Genomic DNA, 13,584 nt, shown 5'->3' with positions numbered 1-13,584 from the left:
CAATAAAAGCATTTACCCGTTGATCCGGGCCTTCTCGCCTCCTCTTACGTGGCAAGATTCATGAGCCCCGGGAATCCCAGCCCTCAGGAGTTAAAAATAAAAAAAAGGTATTAAAATGGAGGCATGCAGCCTCCTTAAAAGATTTTATTGACCGACCCGCCTCGATTGCGGATTGGTCAGCCGCCCCTCGATCCGCTTGTTAAAACCGGAAGTGGGCAGATTGGAGGCGAGTTGGGGTCAGATTTTACATTTTTACCTTCCCACCTGCCCCAACCCACCACAGTCCTTGGGGGTTAAAATTACCCCCAGTTACTCCAATGCTCACCTAGTCGGTTTCTCACTTTCCACCCTCCAAAAACTTGAGCTCATCTAAAATTCTGCTGCTCATTGTCACCACCCACAAGGCACAAGTCAGGAGTATAATGAAATACTCTCCACTTGCCTGCATGGGTGCAGCTGCAACAATCAAGAAGCTCGACACCATCCAGGGCAAAGCAGCCTGCTTGATCGGCAGCCCATCCACCACGATAAACATCCACTCTCTCTACCACCGGTGCGTCATGGCTGCTGTGTGTACTATCCATAGGAGTCATGATGTGGAGATGCCGGTGATGGACTGGGGTTGACAATTGTAAACAATTTTACAACACCAAGTTATAGTCCAGCAATTTTATTTTAAATTCACAAGCTTTCGGAGGCTTCCTCCTTCCTCAGGTAAATGTACCTGAGGAAGGAGGAAGCCTCCGAAAGCTTGTGAATTTAAAATAAAATTGCTGGACTATAACTTGGTGTTGTAAAATTGTTTACAACTATCCATAGGATGCACTGTAGCAACTTGCCAAAGCTTCTTTAACAGCACCTCCCAAGCCTGCGACCTCCACCACCAAGGACAAGGACAGCAGGTGCAAAGGCACACCATCACCTCCAAATTCCCCTCCGAGTCATACACCATCCCAACTTGGACATATATTGCTGTTCCTTCATCTTCGCTGGGTCAAAATCCTTAAACTTTCTACCGAACAGCAATATGGGAGCACCTCCACCACATGGACTGCAGCGTTTCAAGAACAGGGCTCACCTCCACCTTCTCAAGGGCAACTAAGGGTGGGCAATAAATGCTGGCCTTGCTAGCGACATCCCGAGAGAATGATAAGAAATATCTCCAGAGTCAATTACTCGAATTTTCATCTCGTCGGCTGCTCACCTTCCACCCTCCAAAAACTCAAGCTCATCTAAAACTCTGCTGTCCATAACATACCCTGTACTGAGTTTCACTGACCCAACACAGCCCTCCTGTTGATCGATATTGGCTGCTGGTTCTCTAACACCTCAAATTTAACATTCTCATCTTTGCGTTTAAATCCTTCCATAGCCTCATCTACCGCTCTTTACCCCTTTATTGGCAGCCATGCCTTTAGCCACTTAAGTCCCATTCTCTGGAATTCCCTCCCTCAACCCTCTACCTCTCCATCTCCCTGTCCTGAAAACCCAACTCTTACCAAGCTTTTGGTAATATTTCTTAATTATTTGGCTCAGCATCTGTATTTTACTCATGACTGTGAAGCACCTGGGGACATTTTTCTACCTGGAAGGCACTTCAGAAATGCAAGTTGTTGTTGTTATTAAATGTTAATACCAACACTTGCATTACTTCCTCAATAATACTTGATACAAAGATAATAATAGAACACTGATGCCATAAGTACAGTGGTGAGTACATATACAGTAAGATATGCATACTTTCCATGGCTGTAAACACAAATCTTCAAAATGCAACAAACCAGTTCTTTTTTGATCAAAGGAACAACGGTGCTAATTAAATTGAGGAAATAAACCAATTTGATCTTTTGATCAAAGTCATAATTTAATGTTTATGCAAATGAAACAAATTCAGATTTTGTCACTGTCCCACACAACTGAAATGAGAACTTATACTTTCACATAATTTAAGAACTTTTGTAGATTTTGCTTCTATATAAGAAAAGCAAATTAATTCAGATACCAATTACACAAAGATAAATTGTGTTCAAACATAACTTCCTAAATGTTTGCCGCTACATCTAATGTTTTTTTCCCACTAAATATCTTCTGTAATAAGTTGCTGACTTTTACTATAGATGTTACTATTTGAAAATCATGAGTTAAATAAAATAACAAGCGTGACTTTCTTCTGAAGTACCTTAAGTGAATCAGCAGAGGTGAAAACTTGCAGGTAATCTCTACAATTACACAAAAGGTGTGTTACTTTAGGAATACTTGTTTCACATGGATGTACTACAAAGTAGACTCAGTTTTAACCTACAGCATCAAATAATGATACCAAGACTGCAGCCATGCTACGTGACCAAAGTTTGTATTAGCTCCTTGACCAGATGCACCTCAAGATCTTTCAGATTTATGTCTCCACCACATCAGCTGCTTTCCGTACAGTTAGTGATGTGCACGAACACAGTCTGTCTTGGAATGGCAGCTGCGTCAAGTGGATCTTCACTCATATTGTGACACCCTCCATACAGAACAACTGATGGCTGGTAGTGAATTATAATTGTAAACAATTTTACAACACCAAGTTATAGTCCAGCAATTTTATTTTAAATTCACAAGCTTTCGGAGACTTCCTCCTTCCTCAGGTAAATGGAAGGAGGAAGTCTCCGAAAGCTTGTGAATTTAAAATAAAATTGCTGGACTATAACTTGGTGTTGTAAAATTGTTTACAACTGTCAACCCCAGTCCATCACCGGCATCTCCACATCGTGAATTATAAGGCAGCTCTGTAATTCAGTCAAGGAGTTCTGATGTCATGAGCAACAAAACCAAAGCTTCAGTGGTTCATTAATGAAGGCAAAATTGCAGGACTGAATGTGAAATCTGGGAGATTTCAGGGCAATCAGTGATAAAGATCATTAAATTGCAGACTAAGTTTTTGTGCTATTATAATGGTAAAAACAGCGTGATGTAGGACCTTAACATGTATGGCACCATTTGGCTATACTTTAGTAATAGCAATTTCCTTTTTAGATTACTAGGAAATAAACTAATCATATACAGGCTTCCCTAGTGAAGTGGTGTGTAAGTGCACCATCCAGCATTGCGTACTGAGCCATACAGAGTAGCTACGATCTGGCTTTAATCCATGGTAGACTGTGGGCAGTAGAATTAGGGGACACAGGCTCAAACAAGTAAAAGGTAATTAGGACTGATACCAGATCATTCTTCTTCAAACAGTGATCAACATATGGAATAAACCTCGAGATGGAGTAGTGGAGGTAAAATCCCTGGAATCATTTAAGAAACAAATGGATGCGACAGAGGGGGACATCAGGACCTCTTGATGGCTAAATTAAGGAGGGCTTTCCTCATCAAAAATCATCATGATTTTGTGATTCCAGGGCTGCTGCAGAAAAGTCCAGCAACAGCATGTTAAAGGAGAGCTACAGATAGTATCATAGTAGGTACAGCACAGGAGGAGGCCATTCAGCCCATCATGCCTGTGCCAGGTCTTTGAAACAACGATCCAATTAGTCCCATTCCCCTGCTCTTTCCCCATAGCCCTGTAGATTTTTTCCCCATCAAGTATTTATCTAATTCCTTTTTGAAAGTTACTATCGAATCTGCTTCCACCACTCTTTCAGGCAGTGCATTCCAGATCATCACAACTCGCTGCGTAAAAAAATGTTTCCTCATGTCGCCTCTGGCTCTTTTGCCGATCACCTTAAATCTGTGTCCTCTGGTTACCGACCCTTCTGCCACTGGAAAGTGTTTCTCTTTATTTATTCCTTCGAAACTGTTCATGACTTTGAACACCTCTATCAAATCTCCCCTTAACCTTCTCTGTTCGAAGAACAACCCCAGCTTCTCCAGTCTCCCCACATAACTGAAGTTCCTCATCCCTGGGACCATTTTAGTAAATCTCTTCTGCACCCTCTCTAAGGCCTTAGAATCATAGAAGTTTACAACATGGAAACAGGCCCTTCGGCCCAACATGTCCATGTCGCCCAGCACAAATTGGACGGTCTGCATCTGGGCAGGACTGGAACCAATGTCCGAGGGGGAGTGTTTGCTAGTGCTGTTGGGGAGGGTTTAAACTAATGTGGCAGGGGGATGGGAACCGATGCAGGAAGTCAGTGGGAAGTAAAGTGGTGACAGAAACAAAAGGCAGTAAGGGAGAGTGTACAAAACATGACCGGACTGATGGTCTGAGAAAGCAGGGCAAAGACCAAGGGAAGTCTAGATTAAACTGCATTTATTTCAATGCAAGAAGTCTGATGGGCAAGGCAGATGAACTCAGGGCATGGATGGGTACATGGGACTGGGATGTTATAGCTATTACTGAAACATGGCTAAGGGAGGGGCAGGACTGGCAGCTCAATGTTCCAGGGTACAGATGCTATAGGAAAGATAGAGCAGGAGGGAAGAGAGGAGGGGGAGTTGCATTCTTGATTAGGGAGAACATCATGGCCGTAGTGAGGGGATATATCCAAGGGTTCGCCCACGGAGTCCATATGGGTAGAACTGAAAAATAAGAAGGGAGAGATCACTTTGAAAGGATTGTACTACAGACCTCCAAATAGTCAACGGGAAATTGAGGAGCAAATATGTAAGGAGATTACAGACAGCTGCAAGAAAAATAGGGTGGTAATAGTAGGGGACTTTAACTTTCCCAACATTGACTGGGACAGCCATAGCATTAGGGGCTTGGATGGAGAGAAATTTGTTGAGTGTATTCAGGAGGAATTTCTCATTCAGTATGTGGATGGCCCGACTAGAGAGGGGGCAAAACTTGACCTCCTCTTGGGAAATAAGGAAGGGCAGGTGACAGAAGTGTTAGTGAGGGATCACTTTGGGACCAGTGATCATAATTCCATTAGCTTTAAGATAGCTATGGAGAATGATAGGTCTGGCCCAAAAGTTAAAATTCTAAATTGGGGAAAGGCCAATTTTGATGGGATTAGACAGGAACTTTCAGAAGTTGATTGGGAGAGTCTGTTGGCAGGCAAAGGGACTTCTGATAAGTGGGAGGCTTTCAAAAGTGTGTTAACCAGGGTTCAGGGTAAGCACATTCCTTATAAAGTGAAGGGCAAGGCTGGTAGAAGTAGGGAACCTTGGATGACTCGGGAGATTGAGGCCCTAGTCAAAAAGAAGAAGGAGGCATATGACATGCACAGACAGCTGGGATCAAGTGGATCCCTTGAAGAGTATAGAGATTGCCGGAGTAGAGTTAAGAGAGAAATCAGGAGGGCAAAAAGGGGACATGAGATTGCTTTGGCAGATAAGGCAAAGGTGAATCCAAAGAGCTTCGACAAATACATAAAGGGCAAAAGAGTAACGAGGGAGAGAGTAGGGCCTCTTAAGGATCAACAAGGTCATCTATGTGCGGAACCACAAGAGATGGGTGAGATCCTGAATGACTATTTCGCATCGGTATTTACGGTTGAGAAAGGCATGGATGTTAGGGAACTTGGGGAAATAAATAGTGATGTCGTGAGGAGTGTACATATTACAGAGAGGGAGGTGCTGGAAGTCTTAACGCGCATCAAGGTAGATAAATCTCCGGGACCTGATGAAATGTATCCCAGGACGTTATGGGAGGTTAGGGAGGAAATTGCGGGTCCCCTAGCAGAGATATTTGAATCATCGACAGCTACAGGTGAGGTGCCTGAAGATTGGAGGGGAGCAAATGTTGTGCCTTTGTTTAATAAGGGCGGCAGGGAAAAGCCTGGGAACGACAGACTGGTGAGCCTGACATCTGTAGTGGGTAAGTTGTTAGAGGGTATTCTGAGAGACAGGATCAACAGGCATTTGGAGAGGCAGGTACTGATTAGGAACAGTCAGCATGGTTTTGTGAGAGGAAAATCATGTCTCACGAATTTGATTGAGTTTTTTGAAGGGGGAACCAAGAAGATAGATGAGGTGCTGTGCAGTAGACGTGGTCGACATGGACTTTAGCAAAGCCTTTGACAAGGTACCGCATGGTAGGTTGTTACATAAGGTTAAATCTCACGGGATCCAAGGTGAGGTAGCCAATTGGATACAAAATTGGATTGACGACAGAAGACAGAGGGTGGTTGTAGAGGGTTGTTTTTCAAACTGGAGGCCTGTGACCAGCGGTGTGCCTCAGGGATCGGTGCTGGGTCCGCTGTTATTTGTTATTTATATTAATGATTTGGATGAGAATTTAGGAGGCATGGTTAGTAAGTTTGCAGATGACACCAAGGTTGGTGGCATTGTGGACAGTGAAGAAGGTTATCTCGGATTGCAACGGGATCTTGATAAATTGGGCCAGTGGGCCGATGAATGGCAGATGGAGTTTAATTTAGATAAATGTGAGGTGATGCATTTTGGTAGATCGAATCGGGCCAGGACCTACTCCGTTAATGGTAGGGCGTTGGGGAGAGTTATAGAACAAAGAGATCTAGCAGTACAGGTTCATAGCGCCTTGAAAGTGGAGTCACAGGTGGATAGGGTGGTGAAGAAGGCATTCACAGCATGCTTGGTTTCATTGGTCAGAACATTGAATACAGGAGTTGGGATGTCTTGTTGAAGTTGTACAAGACATTAGTAAGGCCACACTTGGAATACTGTGTACAGTTCTGGTCACCCTATTATAGAAAGGATATTATTAAACTAGAAAGAGTGCAGAAAAGATTTACTAGGATGCTACCGGGACTTGCTGGTTTGACTTATAGGGAGAGGTTGGATAGACTGAGACTTTTTTCCCTGGAGAGTAGGAGGTTTCGGGGTGATCTTATAGAAGTCTATAAAATAATGAGGGGCATAGATAAGGTAGATAGTCAAAATCTTTTCCCAAAGGTCGGGGAGTCTATAACGAGGGGGCATAGATTTAAGGTGAGAGGGGAGAGATACAAAAGGGTCCAGAGGGGGCAATTTTTTCACTCAAAGGGTGGTGAGTGTCTGGAACGAGCTGCCAGAGGCGGGTACAATTTTGTCTTTTAAAAAGCATTTGGACAGTTACATGGGTAAGATGGGTATAGAGGGATATGGGCCAAGTGCAGGCAATTGGGACGAGCTGAGTGGTATAAACTGGGCGACATGGACATGTTGGGCCGAAGGGCCTGTTTCCATGTTGTAAACTTCTATGATTCTATACCACTAAGCTGGTCCCAATTGCCTGCACTTGGCCCATATCCCTCTATACCCATCTTACCCATGTCCAAATGCTTCTTAAAAGACAAAATTGTACCCGCCTCTACTTCTGCCTCTGGCAGCTCGTTCCAGACACTCACCACCCTTTGAGTGAAAAAATTGCCCCTCTGGACCCTTTTGTATCTCTCCCCTCTCACCTTAAATCTATGCCCCCTCGTTATAGACTCCCCTACCTTTGGGAAAAGATTTTGACCATCTACCTTATCTATGCCCCTCATTATTTTATAGACTTCTATAAGATCCCCCTGAAACCTCCTACTCTCCAGGGAAAAAAGTCTCAGTCTATCCAACCTCTCCCTATAAGTCAAACCAGCAAGTCCCGGTAGCATCCTTATAAATCTTTTCTGCACTCTTTCCAGTTTAATAATATCCTTTCTATAATAGGGTGACCAGAACTGTACACAGTATTCCAAGTGTGGCCTTACTAATGTCTTGTACAACTTCAACAAGACATCCCAACTCCTGTATTCAATGTTCTGACCAATGAAACCAAGCATGCTGAATGCCTTCTTCACCACCCTATCCACCTGTGACTCCACTTTCAAGGAGCTGTGAACCTGTACTGCTAGATCTCTTTGTTCTATAACTCTCCCCAACGCCCTACCATTAACGGAGTAGGTCCTGGCCCGATTCGATCTACCAAAATGCATCACCTCACATTTATCTAAACTAAACTCCATCTGCCATTCATCAGCCCACTGGCCCAATTTATCAAATCCCGTTGCAATCCTAGATAACCTTCTTCACTGTCCACAATGCCATCAATCTTGGTGTCATCTGCAAACTGACTAACCATGCCTCCTAAATTCTCATCCAAATCATTAATATAAATAACAAATAACAGCGGACCCAGCACCGATCCCTGAGGCACACCGCTGGTCACAGGCCTCCAGTTTGAAAAACAACCCTCTGCAACCACCCTCTGTCTTCTGTTGTCAATCCAATTTTGTATCCAATTGGCTACCTCACCTTGAATCCAATGAGATCTAACCTTATGTAACAACCTACCATGCGGTACCTTGTCAAATGCTTTGCTGAAGTCCATGTAGACCACGTCTACTGCACAGCCCTCATCTATCTTCTTGGTTACCCCTTCAAAAAACTCAATCAAATTCGTGAGACATGATTTTCCTCTCACAAAACCATGCTGACTGTTCCCAATCAGTACCTGCCTCTCCAAATGCCTGTTGATCCTGTCTCTCAGAATACCCTCTAACAACTTACCCACGACAGATGTCAGGCTCACCGGTCTGTCGTTCCCAGGCTTTTCCCTGCTGCCCTTCTTAAACAAAGGCACAACATTTGCTACCCTCCAATCTTCAGGCACCTCACCTGTAGCTGTCGATGATTCAAATATCTCTGCTCGGGGACCCGCAATTTCCTCCCTAACCTCCCATAACGTCCTGGGATACATTTCATCAGGTCCCGGAGATTTATCTACCTTGATGCGCGTTAAGACTTCCAGCACCTCCCTCTCTGTAATATGTACACTCCTCACGACATCACTATTTATTTCCCCAAGTTCCCTAACATCCATGCCTTTCTCAACCGTAAATACCGTGTGAAATACTCATTTAGGATCTCACCCATCTCTTGTGGTTCCGCACATAGATGACCTTGTTGATCCTTAAGAGGCCCTACTCTCTCCCTAGTTACTCTTTTTGTATTTGTCGAAGCTCTTTGGATTCTCCTTTGCCTTATCTGCCAAAGCAATCTCATGTTCCCTTTTTGCCCTCCTGATTTCTCTCTTAACTCTACTCCGGCAATCTCTATACTCTTCAAGGGATCCACTTGATCCCAGCTGTCTATGTATGTCATATGCCTCCTTCTTCTTTTTGACTAGGGCCTCAATCTCCCGAGTCATCCAAGGTTCCCTACTTCTACCAGCCTTGCCCTTCACTTTATAAGGAATGTGCTTACCCTGAACCCTGGTTAACACACTTTTGAAAGCCTCCCACTTATCAGACTCTCCCAATCAACTTCTGAAAGTTCCTGTCTCATCCCATCAAAATTGGCCTTTCCCCAATTTCGAATTTTAACTTTTGGGCCAGACCTATCATTCTCCATAGCTATCTTAAAACTAATGGAATTATGATCACTGGTCCCAAAGTGATCCCTCACTAACACTTCTGTCACCTGCCCTTCCTTATTTCCCAAGAGGAGGTCAAGTTTTGCCCCCTCTCTAGTCGGGCCATCCACATACTGAATGAGAAATTCCTCCTGAATACACTCAACAAATTTCTCTCCATCCAAGCCCCTAATGCTATGGCTGTCCCAGTCAATGTTGGGAAAGTTAAAGTCCCCATCTATTACCATCCTATTTTTCTTGCAGCTGTCTGTAATCTCCTTACATATTTGCTCCTCAATTTCCCGTTGACTATTTGGAGGTCTGTAGTACAATCCTTTCAAAGTGATCTCTCCCTTCTTATTTTTCAGTTCTACCCATATAGACTCCGTGGGCGAACCCTCGGATATATCCCCTCTCACTACTGCCGTGATGTTCTCCCTAATCAAGAACGCAACTCCCCCTCCTCTCTTCCCTCCTGCTCTATCTTTCCTATAGCATCTGTACCCTGGAACATTGAGCTGCCAGTCCTGCCCCTCCCTTAGCCATGTTTCAGTAATAGCTATAACATCCCAGTCCCATGTACCCATCCATGCCCTGAGTTCATCTGCCTTGCCCATCAGACTTCTTGCATTGAAATAAATGCAGTTTAATCTAGACTTCCCTTGGTCTTTGCCCTGCTTTCTCAGACCATCTGTCCGGTCATGTTTTGAACACTCTCCCTTACTGCCTTTTGTTTCTGTCACCACTTTACTTCTCACTGACTTCCTGCATCGGTTCCCATCCCCCTGCCACATTAGTTCAAACCCTCCCCAACAGCACCAGCAAACACTCCCCCTAGGACATTGGTTCCAGTCCTGCCCAGATGCAGACGTCCAATTTGTACTGGTCCCAACTCCCCCACAACCGGTTCCAATGGCCCAGGAATTTGAATCCCTCCCTCTTGCACCATCTCTCAAGCCACGTATTCATCCTAGCTATCCTATCATTCCTACTCTGATTTGCCCGTGGCACTGGTAGCAATCCTGAGATTACTACCTTTGAGGTCCTACTTTTTAGTATAACTCCTAACTCCCTAAATTCAGCTTGTAGGACCTCATCCCGTTTTTTACCTATATCGTTGGTACCTATCTGCACCACGACAACTGGCTGTTCACCCTCCCCCTCCAGAATGTCCTGCAGCCGCTCCGAGACATCCCTGACCCTTGCACCAGGGAGGCAACATACCATCCTGGAGTCTCGGTTGCGTCCGCAGAAACGCCTGTCTATTCCCCTTACAATCGAGTCCCCATATCACTATAGCTCTGCCACTCTTTTTCCTGCCCTCCTGTGCAGCAGAGCCAGCCACGGTGCCATGAACCTGGCCACTGCCACCTTCCCCTGGTGAGCCATCTCCCCCAACAGTATCCAAAACGGTATACCTGTTTTGGAGGGAGATGACCGCAGGGGACCCCTGCACTGCCTTCCTACTCTTCCTCTGTCTGTTGGTCACCCATTCACTGCCTCCCTCAGTAATTTTTATCTGTGGTGTGACCAACTCACTGAACGTGCTATCCACGACTTCCTCAGCATCGCGGATGCCCCAAAGTGAGTCCATCCGCAGCTCCAGAGCCGTCAAGGGGTCAAACAGTAGCTGCAGCTGAACACACTTCCCGCAGGTGAAGGAACCAGGGACACAGGAAGGATCCCTGAATTCCCACATCCCACAAGAGGAACATGACACGGGTCTCGGATCTCCTGCCATGACTTAACCCTTAAGTTAGCTTAACAACAACTACAATGTCAAGAAAAAAAAAGGAAAGAAAAACTACTTACCAGTCACCAGCCAATCACTTACCTGTTGGCTGTGACTTCGTGCCTCCAGCAGCCTTGACATCCTTCCTAAAATGTGGTACCCAGAATTGAACACAGTACTCCAGCTGAGGCCTAACCAGTGTTTTATAAAGCTTTTGTATAACTTCCTTGGTTTTGTACTCTATGCCTCTATTAGTAAAGCCCAGGATCCCATATGCTCTATCAACGGCCTTCTCAACTTGTCCTGCCACCTTCAAAGATTTGTATATGTGCACCCACAGGTCTCTCTGTTCCTGCACCCCCTTTAAAATTGTGCCATTTAGTTTATATTACATCTCCTCATACTTTCTACCAAAATGCGTCACTTCATACTTCCCTGCGTTAAATTTCATCCTCCATGTGTCTGCCCATTTCACCATTCTGTCCATGTCCTCCTGAAGACTTACTATCCTCCGCATTGTTTACTACATTTCAGAGTTTCGTGTGATCTGCAAACTTTGAAATTATACCCTCTATCCCCAAGTCCTGGTCATTTATAACAAAAAGAGCAATGGTCTTAATACTGACCCCTGGGGAACATCACTGTATATTTCCCGCCAGTCTGAAAACCAACAGTGTGTGGTAGATTCTTGGAAATGACTCAAGTGTTCTTTACTCCAAAGAGGATGAGAGAGATGCTGCAGCATGCTCCCAGGGTGGAATAACTACAGCAAATGTGGCCAAGCATGGTGGCCCTCTTTAGCATCACAGGCCACTGTCCACATAGTAACTGGTCTTCTCGCTACAGCTGGTTGTCCTTCTGTTTCAATTGCTCTGTACTTGTCCCATCGCATAGCTACGGTTTAAGGCCTTCAGCATATGATGATGATGAGCTGGAAGACTTTGCTGGACTGTATTGGAGCATGCTCTCTGAGCTGTCCGGTCATCTGAAGTACTGCTTGAGGATGTCTACGGTGTGTTCTATAATGTTCATAGCTGCAGGAACCTCATTTGTATTTTGTGTTCCACAGTTGTCTGAGGGGAGTCATAAGTTATATTTCCAGAGGATAGCCTTGATTACCTAGCAACTAACCTGTTTAACTCAAATAATGAAGGTACTGTGATTTGCCTTCAAATAAAAGTATTGTGACTGCTGCCTTTGAACTGGACATTGATCTGCATTATTTTGTGTTAATCACAGGTGAGCTATAGATGGAATGGTAGGCCTTGTGATTCATGATGATGGCAGGGACTCATGGGTGACATCAATGACGTTTTGGACTGTGGGAAATCCTGACATATGCGCTCTCATGCTGCTGCTGTTTGTCCATGGGGAAAGGGATGAACCGGTTTGTTCTTCCATATAACAGATCAGTCACTGGATTAATACACCTGTGCACCGCTGACTGATTTAGGTGATGGATATCTCCTGTGGTACCCTGGAAAAATCCACAAAAATTGAGGGCTGTAATGACATGGACAGTCACCAACAGTGCTATGCCCGAGATGGATGTTTGGCTGGAAGCCAGTATGCAGCATTTGGCAAAATCTTTGACGCACAGCCTAAGGAAACAATATTAATCCTCCAACAGGTGGGAGAGGGTCGGGGGTTAAAAATTTTAAATCATGAAAACGCAATACCGACCCGCCGCATACTCGCCTGCCGCCATTTTTACGGCGGCAGGTTGTGTGGCATGCCTATATCCTGTCTTCGAGAGGCGGAACACTTCATTATAATATTTAAATCAGGCTTTAAATCAGGGAAATCCAGCAGCGAAATGGAGATGGGAGGAGCCAGATCCAGCGAGTATATGCTTTTTATCGCGTTCTTGTGAGCGAGGAGCAGGATTACTCCCCCCAGCCCCTCAAGCAAACCTTCTGTTGATCGCGGCCTCCCCTCGCTGCCGTGATTGGCCAACCTCCCACTTCAAACCTGCGACCCCGAGGCCGTCTGCCTCACAATCCGTCAACACCCCCCCTTCAACCCACGATCTTTCCCTCCTCCTTCCCAGTTGCCATTCTGACCCCCTCTTCTGCCCAGTGATGCTTCCCGATTGCCGGGAATGTCCCCAGTGGTCCCCAGCTGCAGCGTCCACCGCTGGCTTTCCCGCCCAGCAGCTGGCCAGCCTGTCAAACAGGCCAGCTACCGGGCGGGAATTGGAATGAAAAAACGATAGAGGTCTTACCGTTAAATTTAGCAGGACCTCCACATTCCCAGGATTAATCCCCCCCCCCCCAATAAATATCGGGGACGCAGTTTCTCAGACAAATCCAGGTAAGCATGCCTTTGTCGATAAATGCAAGTTGGATGTAAACGATGAGTGCAGCAAATATGCCACTGGTGTTGGGCTTTCCTTTTTAACTCCTCCTCCAAATAATAAACAGAGAGTCCCAAACACTCCTTCCAGGTGAAACAGCTATTCACTTATACTTTCAATTTAGTACACTGTATTCACTGTTCACAATGCAATCTCCTCTACATTGGGCGATTGCTTTGCTGAACACCTCCGCTCAGTCCGCAAGCATGACCCTCATCTGCCAGTTGCTTGCCATTTTAATTCCCCATCCCACTCTCACTCTGA

The 13,584-nt window shown here is 45.1% G+C and overlaps 1 protein-coding gene across 10 annotated transcripts in view; it reads right to left on the bottom strand.

The window, feature by feature from the left end:
• The window catches only part of LOC137344410 (ankyrin repeat and SAM domain-containing protein 1A-like), a 345,223-nt gene that overhangs the window by 86,630 nt on the left and 245,009 nt on the right, over positions 1–13,584 (bottom strand). The window contains exon 1 of one of the 10 annotated variants that reach the window (XM_068007351.1): positions 11,591–11,693. The exons of the other annotated variants lie outside the window; for them this stretch is intronic. The gene's annotated coding sequence lies outside the window, so the exon portion shown is untranslated. Of the gene's footprint in view, positions 1–11,590; positions 11,694–13,584 lie in introns of those variants that run through there. 10 annotated transcript variants of the gene reach the window in all.

Source organism: Heptranchias perlo, chromosome 27 (assembly GCF_035084215.1).
Source record: "Heptranchias perlo isolate sHepPer1 chromosome 27, sHepPer1.hap1, whole genome shotgun sequence".
NCBI lineage: Eukaryota > Metazoa > Chordata > Chondrichthyes > Hexanchiformes > Hexanchidae > Heptranchias > Heptranchias perlo.
This window is presented reverse-complemented; position numbering and strand designations above follow the sequence as displayed.